This window comes from Myotis brandtii, unplaced genomic scaffold (assembly GCF_000412655.1).
Source record: "Myotis brandtii unplaced genomic scaffold, ASM41265v1 scaffold120, whole genome shotgun sequence".
NCBI lineage: Eukaryota > Metazoa > Chordata > Mammalia > Chiroptera > Vespertilionidae > Myotis > Myotis brandtii.
The window spans coordinates 1,595,236-1,611,296 of NW_005354174.1; the positions used below are offsets into that span (position 1 = coordinate 1,595,236).

Consider the following 16,061-nt stretch of genomic DNA (forward strand, 5'->3'; position numbering starts at 1 on the left):
ATATGTGTGTGTGTGTATATACACATACATATTTATATATACAGAAATGTATTATGGACTTTACAACGTATGTGTGTGTGTATGAATGTGTAATACAAACACAATAACAACAGTAGCATAAAGGCCAGTAGTGTGGGAAATGGGACATAATTATTGTAGGTTTTCATAGTATTGTGAGTGGTATAACATCACTTAAAGGTAGTAAACTGTGATATTAAAGCTATACATAATGCAATCAAAAGCAGTCTACATCAAGAAAGGGAATAAAATGGAAACAAATAAACAAGTTGATGTGGCCCTAAGTATATCAATGATCATTATAAAAACTCAGTTATGAATGATCTAAACAGCCTAATAAAAATTCAGAGATTGTCAAATTGGATAGAAATATAAGCTCCAACTATATGCTGCTTAGGAGAAACATACTTTACACCCTGACTTGCTACATTAATATCAGACTAAGCTGAACACTCCACCCAACAACAGTAGAAAACATTATTTTCAAGTGCACAGGGAACACTGACCAATGTAGGTCATCTTCTGGGCCATAAAACAAGTCTCAATAAATTTAAAAGCTTTTAAGTCATACAAAGCATATTCTCAGACCACAAAGGAATTAAATAAGACATGGATAACAGATCTGGAAAATCCACAAATATTTAGAAAGTAAACAACATACTTCTAAGTCATACATGGTTCACAGAAGAAATCAAAAGGCAAATTAGAAATTATTTTGAACTGAATGAAAATAAAAAAGAACAGATATCTTAGAATACTATTCAGCAAAAAAAAAAGTTGATTGAAGTGTAAGTACATGCAACAAGTTGGATGAATTATGGATATTATGCCAAATGAAAAAAAAAACCAGTCTCAAATCTTGCATACTAAAAATCTTAAGAGCACCAAGAGAAAAAGATTCCATTTGTACAACATTCTCAAAATGACACAATTACAGAGATTAGCGTCGATCAGATCTTAGAGCCAGAATAGTAGGGAGGTTGCTATGACTATAAACGGGGAGGTAGGTCGTTGCGGTGAGGGAACAGTTCTGTATCTTGATTGTAGTAGGGGTTACACAAATTAACAAGTGAAAAAATGGAATAGAACTATGCACAAACATACACGCACGTCCTTTGTAACAGAAAGTATGCATATACAACTGTATTTGTAAAACTGGTGAAATCTGAATACGGTCTATGGATTTAGAATGGCAGCTTCTGGGCTTAGAAACCAGGTAAAAGGGGTACAAGACCTCTCTGTACTATTTGTACAGCTTCTTACGAATATAATAATTTCAAAATGAAAAGTTGAAAGAAAAGTATAAGATTTCTGAGATGTCCCTAAATCTGTACTCAAGGGGAAGTTAATAGGACTAAATGCCTGTTTTATAAAAGAGAAAGTTCTGAAATTAACTACCTCAGTTTCCACATTCAGAAGCTAGAAAAACTTGAGCATATTAAAGTACAAAGGAGGAAATAATAAAGGTCAGAGTGGAAATCAGTGAAATGGGAAATACAAAAACAAAAGAAAAAATATAAATAATATAGAAAAATAGAAAAAAATCAATTAAATCATGATGTACTGTGGTTTTCTTCTGCTTGGGATCTTAGAAATTCCTGGGTCTGTGGATTTATAGTTTTCATTAAATTTGAAAACTTTTATGCAAATATATCTTCAAGTATTTTTTCTGTCAGTCCCTCTCTCCTGTTGTGACACCAGTTATATGTTGGTTGATCACTTGGTATTTTCCAAGCTTGCTGATTGTTCAGTTTTAAAAATTGTCTTTCCCCTCTATGTTTATTTTGTATAGTTTGTATTTATACATATTTAAATTTATCAATTCTTTTATTAATTTTTTCATTTTTTCAGATATATTTTTCATTTCTAGAAGTATCATTTGGATATTTTTTCTATCTTTCCTCATTATGTCAATGTTTGAACATATGGAACGTTTATTTTATGATAGATGTTTTAGAGTCCATGTGTGCTAATTCTTTTCACCCTGATATATATATATATAGTCTTTTTTTGTTGTTGCTTTTTTCTATTGATTGATTTTTCTCCTTGGTATGGGTTGTGTTTTTCTCTTTCTTTATGTGCCTAGTGATTTTTTAAAGGATGATGGGCATTTTCAATATCGTGTTATTGAGTGGTGGACTGTTTTATATTCCTAGGATGCACTAAAGATTTAATTGGAATATATTTGACTCTTACTATTTATTAATATTTGATTGAACAAAAATACACATTTTAACTTCTAAGCAGTATGCAGTGACTATTGGATTTTCGGGACCCTGTTATTAGGCAGTTACACTGAAGACACATAGTTGATATCATGATTCCCCACAAGGTTGGTGGGTTGGGCTAAGGGAGGCCTGCTTACTGGGGAAGGGCCTTGAAGATGGAAACTGGGGAAAATTATATTAGTTTTATTCTCATTAATCTGTATGTTTCTATGCTTATTTAATTATTGTTATTCAAAGTTCATAACAGCCTTTTGCTTAGGGCTAATTATTTGAAGAGAATATAAATCTGTCTTTCTTATGTGGCCAGTAGTGGAAGTGTATGATCACAATTACTTTTTAAACTTCAAATGCTTAAATTCTATGTATTATCTTGATCTTATAATAGTTGTGCTGACGTTACTTTTGACTCATTTCCCTAAAATAAATATAAATAAGTAACATGTATATGAGTTCTATAAAACATTGTGATAATAGCATTAATTAACTGGTATAGAAAAATTTAAAGATTGAAGAAGTTATTTATTAGTGCTCCCTACATGCCCCACACTGAGGATCGAGCCCGCAATCTGGGCATGTGCCGTGACTGGGAATTGAACAGTAATCTCCTGATTCATGGGTCGACGCTCAACTACTAAGCCACCTTGGCCGGTAGAGATCTTGAATCCCAAGTAAATTTTGTGCTGCTGTCCTACTAGCTACAAACATGAGAACAGAAATAGCAAATGTCTTCCTCTATAATTTAAAGTCAAACTTTTAGGTTTAGATTGGAGTCATTTTAAATATTTTACTATCCTATTGTATTATTGGTTTTACAACACTAGGGTGATACATTTTGAACACATTGATACAAAAAGGAAAAACAAATTTTGTCTTCTCTACCATGGTCATTGTCAGTGCCCTGGAAAAGCAATTACATATGCAGCAGTTTTCTGAGTTCTCCCTTTTGAATGTCACATTAGATTTAACCTAACATCCTGGATTGTATCTCTGTTGTGGTTTGTACCAAGTGTGATGGAGGTACTCAACAATATTTCCTTTCATTGTCCATAATAAATATTTGCTCAAGAGTGGGCAAGGGTGGAAGGGGAAGAAAGAAATGTTTTTCTTTTGCAGAGGAAACTTGTAACGTAGTACTTATTTAAAGAGTATTTATAGTCCATTGTTGGCCATTGGGTGTGTCATGCTGTTCTCTCCAGTCTACATATCTGAGGTCGTTCAGAAGCCACTTCAGATTGAGTTATATTTCAGTTTTTCTTATTTACATTTAATTTTATCAACTGATACATGTCCTCCCATAGAAAAATGATTTCAGTGAAATGAATGGTATTTTTCTTCAAGAGATATATTGACCCTGAATTTAGCCAAGTTGTATAACTTGAGGAACATTTAAATATGTTTTCTTCTTCAATGAAAAGATACCATATGTTTAAATGAAAGTACTATCAGCAATCTGCAAGCATTTTAAGGGACGGATTGAAAAGTTTGGATTAGATTACCCATTTTCCCTTCTTTTCCTTTGTGTTTATGGGATACATGCTTCTTATTGATAATCATATCTTTACATAGATCCTCACCACTGTGGAATAGCTCATTGGGTTTTTTGTCATTGCTGATTTATTGTTCAGATGTTTCAACATCAAAAGTCCTTATACTCCATTCTGAAGTAAATCTTTGCCTTTCTGTCATTTGTTTTAGTACTCTTTATTATTTGCTACTATAGTATTTTGTTTGGAAAATAACAATTTATATACCAAACCACTTTCCTGTCCTAATTGTTCTTAAAATGAAACAAACATAATGGCTTGTTTTGTATTTCTAAATGTTTTTCTTTATTTTACAAAATTCTAGTGATATTAGTAGCTTAATGTTTCTTTAGGTTGTTTTATGACCTGCTTTTGAGTTTACATCTTTTTTTATTGATACTAATATTTATTGTCATTGGGCAATTTTGACTGGGATGGAACATTGATTCTGATAGATTAAATAAAATAATCAATTGGTCATAAAACCTCTGGTCCATGAGTACGTTGGCTTCTGATGTCATTCACTCTATGCCACTTGAGTTTAAGGTTCTTATATAAAGACACTGATACCTGTCAATTGGGTAGTGGAGATGTGGGATGGAGGCTACAGGGATATCTGTTTGCCCTTTTCTCCAAAAATAAGGAGCTAAAGCAGAATGGCCTGTATCTGCTCACCTGCAGAACCATAATGGGCTGATGTTGGCTTAGTTGTATTTTTGAAGTGGTTGTTTGCGGCAGCAGTCTGCGGTGTTTACCTATGCCGCCATCTTGGTCTCGGGGCGCTTAATGTTTCTTTAGGTTGTTTTATGACCTGCTTTTGAGTTTACATCTTTTTTTTATTGATACTAGTATTTATTGTCATTGGGCAATTTTGACTGGGATGGAACATTGATTCTGATAGATTAAATAAAATAATCAATTGGTCATAAAACCTCTGGTCCATGAGTACGTTGGCTTCTGATGTCATTCACTCTATGCCACTTGAGTTTAAGGTTCTTATATAAAGACACTGATACCTGTCAATTGGGTAGTGGAGATGTGGGATGGAGGCTACAGGGATATCTGTTTGCCCTTTTCTCCAAAAATAAGGAGCTAAAGCAGAATGGCCTGTATCTGCTCACCTGCAGAACCATAATGGGCTGATGTTGGCAGGAGTCAGTGGTTGGTTGTACCTCAGTTCTATCCGTAAGGTTAATTGCTAACAAGTGACTAAATGGGAATTTGGGGGGGATGCTACAACTGTCTGCTCTGTTAGTGGTAGCAGGAGTTCTGGCGCCATTTCAGGGTCACTGTTTGTTTGTATCTGTCTATCGGAGTTTAGAATACAGTTGTTTCTCTGAGTTTCAGCCTTCTCTATAGAATTTCTGTCAATTGTTTGACTCCATTAAGGGTGCAGGGGAAATAAAAGCCTGAATGACCAATCCACCAGGGGCTGTGGATAGACCCTTTCTTTGTCCCTACTCAGAGCACTGCATTAGGTCTCATTATCCATTTATAATAAGTGACCTCTGCCCCCTAGGTCACTGAAAAATATTCAGTGTGCTTTTCTGACACATAGGGCACTTCTCAGCAGACATATGAAACAATGGGACGTCTGGCAGTCTGGAGGACTATGCACATTGCAGGTTTTTAAATACATAGCCTTGTGCCAAATCACTCTGGCAGATTTTTTTCTTTGCTCTTGCAGGGGCCATAAAGGCACTAAAGGGAGCCTAATGTCTGGGAGATGAATGTAGTGTTCCCTTTTCATTTCTTTTTCTTCTAATTCAAAAATATATATTTTTTTGCATTTTTGTTTTCTAGAAAGGATTGGCCTTCATCTCTGCTTTTGCAGTTCCTGGTAGAACAACCAAAATTTATTGGTTGTTCCTGGTAGAAAGGCTTGGGTATAGTGAATGGAAAGTGGTTGCCAAATATACCCGGGTGGTTCTGGAGGCTTCCTTTGATGTATTAAAGACCTGTCTTCTAGTCCTCTGCTCTGGCCACACTGGTGGTGATTAAATCTCCCATTGGAAAGTGTGGGAAAGGATTTGACCCTTTCTTGGTTACTATCACCCAGATTTCTTCTGTGATATAAATTTGGACTACCTACCAGAAAGCTCAACACATCTTGTGGTTCTGTCTCTAGCTCCCAATGTGTAGATATGCTTGGGAAAAGTTGGAGATGGTATAGTGATTAGTGGTTGAACTGTATTTACAAAGTTAAATTGAAGGACAGTGTCTTGACTAGCAGTCGCTAATTGTGTGGCCTTAGCACAGTGCCTGTGGGAAGTACTGATAGAAGCCGTCATTTACCTGAAGTCTGTTGGGATAGATACAATCTGAGAGCCACTTCTTTAGCAATTCGTATGAAGAAACTTTGAGAATAGGGAAAATGTTTATAAAGTATTATTTAAGTTTAACATGCATACACTTAATTAGGAAAGCCCTTTTTCTCTCTTAGAAGCTTACATATTTTGCATTTAGTGTCCCATGCATTGGCTTGTCACTTTATTAAAAATATATGAGGCATACATGGGTTCGAAGAGATAAGGAGAGAGAGAAACATCAGTGTAAGAAGGAAACATTTATTGGTTGCCTCCTGCATGCCCCCTACTGGGGATAGAGCCTAAAACCTAGGCATGTGTCCTGACCAGGAATCGAACCAGCAACCTTTCGGTGCATGGAATGATGCCCAAACAACTGAGCCACACCGGCCAGGGCCCCTGTTTATTGTAATGAATTCATAGTCACACTGTAGAACCCAGGTGTCTTTAATGTAGAAAGTTTATTGTAATGAATTCATAGTCACACCTGTAGAACCCAGGTGTCTTTAATGTAGAACGTTGTTTTTGCTATGTACAATTGCATACTTTAAGATATTGGTACACAGAGGTGTCATCTTAAAAAAAAAACAATTATAGAAAACCATATAGTTGTCAGAACTCTCTCCATGACAAGAATTAATATTTTAACTGGATTATAGCACCATTTGATGAATTGCTTACTAAATACATCAAAATTGATTGGACATTTCGTATTTGAATTGACAAATGGGTGCATTAGGAGAAGGAGGGAAATCCATTAATTATAACTGCTCTCTACCGTAGGAAATATAATTATATAAATATGGATTTTGTTAAAAGAAAAATCTCTACTTTCTGGTAGTGCTGCTTATATGTGTACCTATACCTCTTTGCCATTAGTAGGAGGGTTTCTCTGAGTCACTGTCCTTTGAGTAATAAAAAATAGTAATTTTTGCCGTGTTATATGTTTCAGGCTCTCCTGGTTGCATAATCATATTTGGTTATTGTTTAAGAAAAGTATAAAGTACCAGGGAAACTTTGTAGTTCAGCCTTTCTGCTCAATTCTTAATTGCATCTCTATTTGTCTGTCTTGCATTCTTATATTATTTAAGTCAAAAGCTTTACTTTTGTTTTGATGGTGTATAACCTTTTACCATCACTGAAATTCTCCTTTTATAAAATTTTTTTTCCTCATGATTTTTTAAAAATGTTTTATTGATTTCATAGAGGAAGGGAGAGGGAGAAAGAGAGAGAAACATCAATGATGAGAGTCATTGATTGGCTGCCTCCTGCACACCCCACATTGGGGAGCCTTGACCAGGAATTGAACCGTGACCTCGTGGTTCCTAGGTCGACACTCACCTGAGCCATGCTGGCCGGGCTCTCATGATCTTTCTTACTGAAGGTGCCCAACCCAGTGACCGAGGCATAAGGGAGCTCGGTGAATGCCATAGATTGTCTCCACAGTTCGAATCTGTTCTCCTTATTGTTGTCATATGACAGGAGGCTCTTCACCATGTGATTTTGTGGAACTTGGTCAAGAGACAAGAAACACTGAATTGCCTTCATTGCCTTTGTACCATTAGTTTCTTGCCTTTCCTACTGTGCTTTCTTTGTATTTTAAGACCACATGAAGAGCTTCGGAGCCACCCTTACATGTCAAGTCTGGGTCAGAGCTGAGACTTATAAGGACTATTCTGAGGCTAGTGTTTTTGTTTTTTGTCTTCTCTGGGCACTCTGCTAGTCTTCAAGGCTATCTTTCAGGTGCCAATGGTTCTTGTATGGTTATGTCAAATACTGTTTAACTAAGAAATCAAACCAGGAGCCCAAAGTACTTTGGTTCTGAAAGTAAACGTAAAGCTTCCTGAAATGCCTGTAACTTCCTTGTGTTGTAACTTCTGATCAGATTGTTTTTCTCTGTTGTTTGATAGCTTTACATGGTGTCTTTGATCAGGATACATAGGTATTTATTAAGATGAAAAAATGATTAATATAGGAGACATGGAATACAGAAATTATGGAAACTCTGGATGAGTGATATGATATAGTTGATATCTGAGATAAACCATCTCTTGAATGTTTCATATGAAAATTTTAATTGGAAATAATGAACCTAGTAGGTAAAGATATGATGAATTGAAGCAGTTGATTCTTCAGGTTGAGAGCGTGGTCTTTGGCATTTCCAGTTCTGTCTCTCTTTAATGTAAGGTAGATAAAGTGTTATGAGAAAGCCACCCACTGTTATATCTTTATACTTGAATACTTTAATATACATCTAATGGCAAGGACATAAAAAGAAGTAATTGTCACGCCATTACATAATTTATTGGTAACACAGTGACAATGATTTGTGGAGATAACTTTCCAATAGCTTTACATTGTGTATCCAAAGAGGTGAGAGCAAGCCTTGGAAAATCTTTGGTTCTGGGCTATTTTCTCTCATTCTTTTCCATGTGGTCTTGGTTCTATGAATTTTTTGATTTAGTAAGAGGTAAATTTTGAATGTTTAGTTTCTTTATTATATGGTACCTATCATGTATCCTTAATTGTTTTTAAGAAAGGTTTTAAATTACGTTCTTATGGATAGATTGAAAATGTTGATGTCCTCCACGTCTAAAAGCTTTTCACTCTCCATGCCAAGAGAACTCTGCCTCTTTTGTCCTTAATTCTCCCTGCTGTATAATGACCTGCACTCTTTTAGGACGTACCTAGCTAATAGATAGGCGGAGACCGGGAGAAGTGCATTAACTCTTTGCAAAAAGTAATTTTTTCCATTTTCCCTCTTGTGAACAATTCCCTCCCCTTCCTTTAATTTTGTTGTTAGGCTTTATTCTGGAGGCTGAACTGAGTACCTTAGACTCTGCTTTTCACCTGTGTATGTGGGGATTAAGGACAAAAAGTTTGCAATAACTGACCAAATGCAGTTTAATGAACCCAAATAGTGATTTCTTACCTTTAAGACATCAGTTCACAATAGGTTCTGCATATATTCTACTCATCTTACTCTCTGATAGAGGATATTCTGTTATGAAATGCCTGAAAAAAAATTTATCTAAACTACAGGGTGAAATGTGAGAATATAGTTGTAGGATTACAGGTCATATTTCTACATAGAATCAGCACTAGGAGAGTTCTAGCTTCCAGCACATAGTCATTCCCCTCAACAAGAACACACACTACCATGTGCACTGGAGCTGAAAGCTGGTCCTGTATTTGATATGTACATGTGTGTAAATATGGCAACAAGGATAAATGGATATGTATGGAGTGTGTATAGAAGCACCCCCCCCACACACACACAGACACAAAGAAAATATCACTAAACCTAAGAAATTAGGAGGAATGTCCCTGACTCATTATGCGGTAAGTGCAACTTTGTTTCATGCATTGGTTTCCATCATCCTATATAATAGAAGGCTAATATGCAAACTGTCCCCTCGGGGGGTTCAATTGCTTGCTATGACGTGCGCTGACCACCAGGGTGCGGTGCGGAATGAAAGAAGGCCCCGGCCAGCAGCCGGCAGCCAGGGGAAGGAAGGTGCTAGCCAGCCCTGATCACCAGCCAGGCCTAGGGACCCTACCTGTGCATGAATTTTGTGCACTGGGCCTCTAATTCATTGATATGCATCTGATTTCTTTGTTTTCCTTTTTTGACTTCTTGGATTGACTACACCATACAAATTTCATTGTGATGTCTCCACAAATTTTTAAAATAAATATTAATTTTTAAACAGGTACATGGCATACACAATTAGAAGGTCCCAAGGAATACTTATTGGAAAATAAGTCATCTGTCCTCAGTCACCCTTAGGCCCTTTGAAAAGGCACTGCTGTAACTACAGTTGAGCTTTGATTAGAATGGGTTTGTTCTTATTTAGACTGCTTTGTTTGGGTAGGTTATATAAACTGTGGTAGGACAAAGTTGTTATTTATAACCTTACATGGAAGATACTATACAGTGATAATATGATTCTGTAAAATAGCAAAATGGCCTGGCTGGCGTGGCTTAGTGGTTGAGCGTCGACCTGTGAATCAGGAGGTCACGGTTTGATTCCCGGTCAGGGCATGCCTAGGAGGCGTGCAAGAGGCACCCGATCAATGATTCTCTCTCATCATTGATGTTTCTATCTCTCTCCGCTTCTCTCTTCCTCTCTGAAATAAATAAAAATTTGTTTAAAATAGCAAGGTGGACTTCTTTCACTTTCCTGCTATTGTTTTAATGTCTGTAGAATGCAGTTGTATTATGAATTGAGTTGATATAACAAACATCAAATAGGCATTGTGTACATCTTTTCAGGTAAATAAACTCCACCTGACCTTCATTGAAAATGTTTTCCAGGGATTCTTGCACTCTGTTCAGTCCTTAGAAATACATTGGGACAGCTTGAAATTTTTAGTGGAGTAGCTGATCTTGCTTATAGCAGTGGTTCTCAACCTTCCTCATGCCACGACCCTTTAATACAGTTCCTCATGTTGTGGTAACCCCCAACCATAAAATTATTTTCGTTGCTACTTCATAACTGTAATGTTGCTACTGTTATGAATCGTAATGTAAATATCTGATATGCAGGATGTATTTAGGCGACCCCTGTGAAAGGGTCGTTCGACCCCCAAAGTGGCCGCGACCCACAGATTGAGAACCGCTGGCCTATAGCATGCAGCCATTGTGTTTTATCATATTTAGGGTTATGATGAGGAGCCAAACTAAATTAAAACCCTTTCCAGACTACCTCCAGGTATAACTTGTCCAGATGCTGAATGTACAATGACCATTAGGGCAGCAGGAATAATAACAAGTGAAAGCTCCTTAGTTTATGTCTTCTGTGAGAATCTTACATGGAACTTGGCGGGTAGGGAAGAGAAGGCAGAGCGGGCGAGGAAGAGAGGCACCCAGTGTTTGCTGTTTAGTGAAATCTGTTACCTCACAGGCAGTGATATGGCATTGTTCTAGTTATATGTTGCCTGTGACTGTTACTCTGGGATTGTGGAATAAAAGGAAAGTGAAACCTGAGATGCACAATGACTGACTGCTAGAAAACGTCGTTAATTAATTAGAGAACATCCATGGTATCACACGGTCAGGGTGCAAGGAAGCCCATTGATCGGTTTAATATAACATAGGGAAAGCTTTTCCCTTTTATGGAGGGTAACACTTCAGATGTTCTTGCACTGGTACTGGATATGGCTGCTAATAAAGTTCAGTGAGTTCCTTACATTTAAGTTGAAACATTTCTAAATCAGAGAGAAAACTTCTTTCTAGACTTCAGTAAAATTGAGTCAGGCCCTTAATAAGAATAAGAATGCTACCTATTTCTTAAGGTTGTTAGTGGGTTTTTACCTGAAAGCTTTCTCTTAAAAAAAAAAAAAAAAAGGTTCTCCTCCCCTGGAATACTATGTAGCAGTAAAAAAGAAGGATCTCTTACCCTTTGAGACAGCATGGAGGGACCTGGAGAGTATTATGCTAAGCAAAATAAGCCAATCAGAGAAAGACAAGTATCATATGATCTCACTCATATGTGGAATCTAATGAACAAAATAAACTCTTGAACAAAATAAACCCAGAACATAGAAGCATAGAACAGACTGCACAATCTCAGAGGGAAGGTGAGGGAGGGTGAGTGGAAGGGAAGAGATTAACCAAATAACTTGTATGCATATATGCATAACCCATGGACGCAGACAGTAGGACAGTGAAGACCTGGGCAGAGGGTGGGGAGAGGAAGGAGGAGGCTGATTAGAAGAGGTCAATGGGGGAAACAGGGGGACATCTGTAATACTTTGAACAATAAGGATTTAAAAATATATATACTTTTACCATAAAAAATTTTTTTTAAAGGCCAGGGTTTAAATTTTGTCAGTTTGATAGTGGGGAAGCATAACTTTGAATGACTAACTCTCTGATTACTGCTCTTACATATGTTTGTTGGTTGTTGTAGTTCCCCTTTTGTGACCTGCTTGTTCGTTGGCAGTACCTGAGACCACTTTGCCTTTGGATGGCCTTTTGAGCCTTTCTTTTTAAAGGCAGATTTTAGTTTCTGTACTAGGAAACTACATTCCCAAGCAGAATTTCTTTCTCAGGTCCTGAGTGCTTTCTGATCAGAAACAGAGTTTGGTATAGAGCCCTCTCTTATTGTATGGTTGCTTTATAAATGCTGTTTTTAATAAGTACCAAAACTATATTGAAGTTTGTCCTTGGATGAGAGTTTATCACTGTTGGCCTTTGGGTGAACTTGGAGCCCGAGCTGTTTCATTCAAGGCAGCATGATGTCATCTAACTCACAAATTTCTGTTGCTTGAAAAAGGCAACATGTTTCCCTAAATAACCTAAAGGGCCGAGTAATGCTGGCACAACATTATTCACCTCTCAGGTCTCCACTAAAGACTTCAGCATGGTGAGGGTTTTATTGTTTTTGGAGGGTTGGTGGGGAGATGGTAGAGAGCAGGGGACCCAGCTCACACTCACTTTTCCAAAATAGATCCATCTTTGTTTCTTCATATTAAATATCTCTGAGTTTCTTTCTGGGCCCAAATATTCAGCATATGAACGTATTTTAGGGTTTTTAGCAGAAGCTAAAGCCATGAGCTATATCTCACATAAAACTCTAGATACCACTTGCTTTTTAAAAAAAAATTTATTATCTTATTTAATATAATTGGTCTACAATCTCATATTGGTTATATATAACTCGGTTGCAGTTGGATCAGCATTTCCCCCCTTATTTGTGAAGCAGATTTCCCTGATTCCATAGCACTGAGGTTCATTTCCAGGAGTAGTACAGCTTTTTAATGTCTCCTAAATTTGGGAGCATGGAATTCACCAGCAGCAGAACCTGTAGTTCATTAGCTATGTCCTCCGAAGCTTCCAGAGCTCCAGCTAAGAGAATTTATTACTGGGTGTTCAAGAAATGGATGAGAGAACAGAACAGAACCAAATGGATTTCCCCTTCCTTGTTTTTATAAATAAGCACTACCCTGTGTTCAATATTGTGCTTTGTGTTAGTTTATGTAAAAAGGATGCTTATGACCCATATGTGGTTAGTGTTTTAGCTTTGATACGCATTGTCAAGTCTTTTTTCTTTCATTGCTTTAAAAGCAAATGGTGCTGGGGGCAAATAATTTTTTTTATTCTTTCATCTTAATGGAACACCTAGACCCTATGTACCCTGTTGTAAACTCCATAGTTAGGAGATTATTTTTTCCTGAATACCTAAACCATGTCGAACACACTAAGAAAAGTAATTATCTGCCCTAATATAAGTTATATTCCATATACGGATGATAAAAATTTATCTCCAGTTTTCTAACCAGAAGACTAGATTTGTTGCAAATGAACTTAGGTTCCTGAGAGCCATCTGTTAAATTTGGGGTAATTTAGAAAGAATTTGATTCCTTGAAATTGAGGACGTACTGCTATTGTTTTGGTGAAAACACTCTGAAATGTCAACAGGTTAAAATTTCTCCAGGGCTAGGGTTTTCAGCAGAAGCTAAAGCCAAGAGCTATAACTCACATAAAACTCATAGGACTAGTAGTAACTCACTGTTGGAATTTTGGTTCTAATTACGTATCCTAACCTACAAGTATTACCTATATCCCTTCCATTAAACCATGTTAAAAAAGGAGACTTCAGAGTCATGTTCAGTATCTGGTAATACAATGTTTCTAATGCTTTAATTTAGCAATTATTATTTGAACAACTTAATACTTTGTACCTATAGTTTTAACAGCATCTAAGTCAATGCTTTTAGCTTCCTCTAAATCATAAATGCTATATTTTATGTGGATAATTTTTTAAAAGTCTATACCTATCGATCCTTACTTTATAGTGCAGAAGACACCTAAGAATATAAAACCAGAGAACTCATGGAAGCTATTTATAGGCTTGAGAAGTGATATCATGATTTGATGTTCTCCATTTTGGAATATTGAGGTTTTTGTTATGTGGAATTCAGACTTAGAAGCACGATCAAAAGACCATTCAATTTTTTTTCTTCATATCTTTACTTAAGTTATGCTTAATTGGAATTCTTTGGGGTTTGGATTAACAGAACTAATTTGCAAAGGTTGGCACTGAAGCACATTGCTTTTTGTTTGCTTTGCACATAAACATAAAATATATATAGAAACACATGTATATATCCCCTCCCACATATATCACTGTAAGACAGCAAAATACACTTAATGATTTTTTTTTAGCTTTTATTTACTCACTAGTAGCATGATCTGCTTTCCTGAGGACACAATATAAACAAAGTCTGGCTCACAGTTACCTCATAATGATCTGCCCATCCTGCCCTGGCATGTTGATCTATACTCATCAAATGCCCGTGTAGAGGAAGTACTTTTGAAGTTATATTCTCTAAAATAAATTGACAGGGTATCCTTTTTAGTTAGATGGATAGGCTTGTTTTGTATTATTTTACTAGTAGGGATAAAGGCAGGGATGGAACATGGCAGATGTTTTTGTTTCAAAATTTCATACTTTTCCTGTCTCATCTTTATGCCTGCCTGCCCTCCTTCCTTCCTTCCTTCCTCCTTCCCTCCCTCCCTCCCTCCCTTCCTTCCCTGTTTTTGTGAATCCACACACTGAGGATATTTTCCCATTGAGTTTTTAGAGAGAGTGGGAGGGGGAGAGAGAAACATTGATGTGATGGAGACACATCAATTGGTTGCCTCCTGCACCCACCCCAACCAGAGCTGGGGATTGAGCTTGCAACTGAGGTATGTGCCCTTGACCGTAATTGAACCTGGGACCCTTCAGTTCAAGGGCCAGTGCTCTATCCACTGAGCCAACCTGGCTAGTGGATAATGTTTTTCTTTAGGTCGAAGGTGTATGTATGTATGTTTGTTCATTAAACTCAGACTTGCAAGATAGATAGTCAATTTTTCTATAAATAAACTCTTTTAAGTTCATTCTGCACCTTTATTCTAACAAATGTGGAAAACAATGAATCAATTATTACCCTCTCCAAAACTGCATCTTACATAGTGCAAAGATAATGAGATGGGAGAGTTGGGGACGTTTTATCCTTGTTGTAACCACTGAGACGTCCCAGTTCCCTACCTGACCATTGGGTATTGCTCTGTATAGTCCTCTGCAGCACTCACCCTTGCTTCTACTTCAAAGCCTGGTAGTTCTTTGGAATGTGTTCATATTACTCTTGGACACATATTAATATTCTCAACTGTTTCCTGGGGAACTTGGAGAGGTTGTTAGAAACTTGGCTGTACAGATATTCCATGCGTGCACACACCTCTTATACTCCTGCACCATGAGGAATCTCTTGCTACTTCCTTGAACCCTAAGATATGATTTTTCACAGCTGTTCAATCCTAAGACTCCTGGGATTCCGTAAATTTCTACCCTTTTTTGGAACTCTCCCCCTCTCCCCCCGATTCTGTTTATGGTACTCTTGTTCTAATTTCAGAATATCTTTCCTAAGAATTGAGTGGTCAGAGAGCATGGAAATTTTGCTCTTGTCATACATTCAATCCTTTTTCCTTATCCCAGGGTCAAGTTTTGAACTTTTTTTTTCATTGTAACCTGGTATATCATTGTTTCCCCAAGGTAGTGAAGGTGGAATGTTCTTCCTACCTGATTGGGGAAGTTTTTAAATGTACAGAAATCTGAGGGAGAAAGAAAGATATTTATGTCATGTTGAGAAAAAGAATATCCCACCAACTGGTATTCTTTTTATATTGTGATACCTCTCAATGCTTCAAAGCATTCTTAATTTGAAACCTCTATTTAGAATAGCCCTGCATCTGGTGCCCGTCAGTCAGCTGAGTGGCGCTCCTGCTGTGGGAGCACACTGACCACCATGGGGCAGCTCCTGTGTTGAGCGTTTGTCCCCTGGTGGTCAGTGTGTGTTATAGCGACTGGTCGACTGGTAGTTCGGTCGTTTGGTCACTTAGGCTTTTATATATATATATATATATACTAGAGGCCCAGTGCACAAAAATTTGTGCACTGGCGGGGGGGGGGGGGGGGGGGGTCCCTCAGCCCCAC

General features: G+C 37.2%; 1 protein-coding gene across 5 annotated transcripts in view; it reads left to right on the forward strand.

Annotated features, from left to right (window-relative positions):
- Positions 1 to 16,061, forward strand: part of BCAS3 (breast carcinoma amplified sequence 3) — a 463,383-nt gene that overhangs the window by 201,401 nt on the left and 245,921 nt on the right. The window lies entirely within an intron of this gene.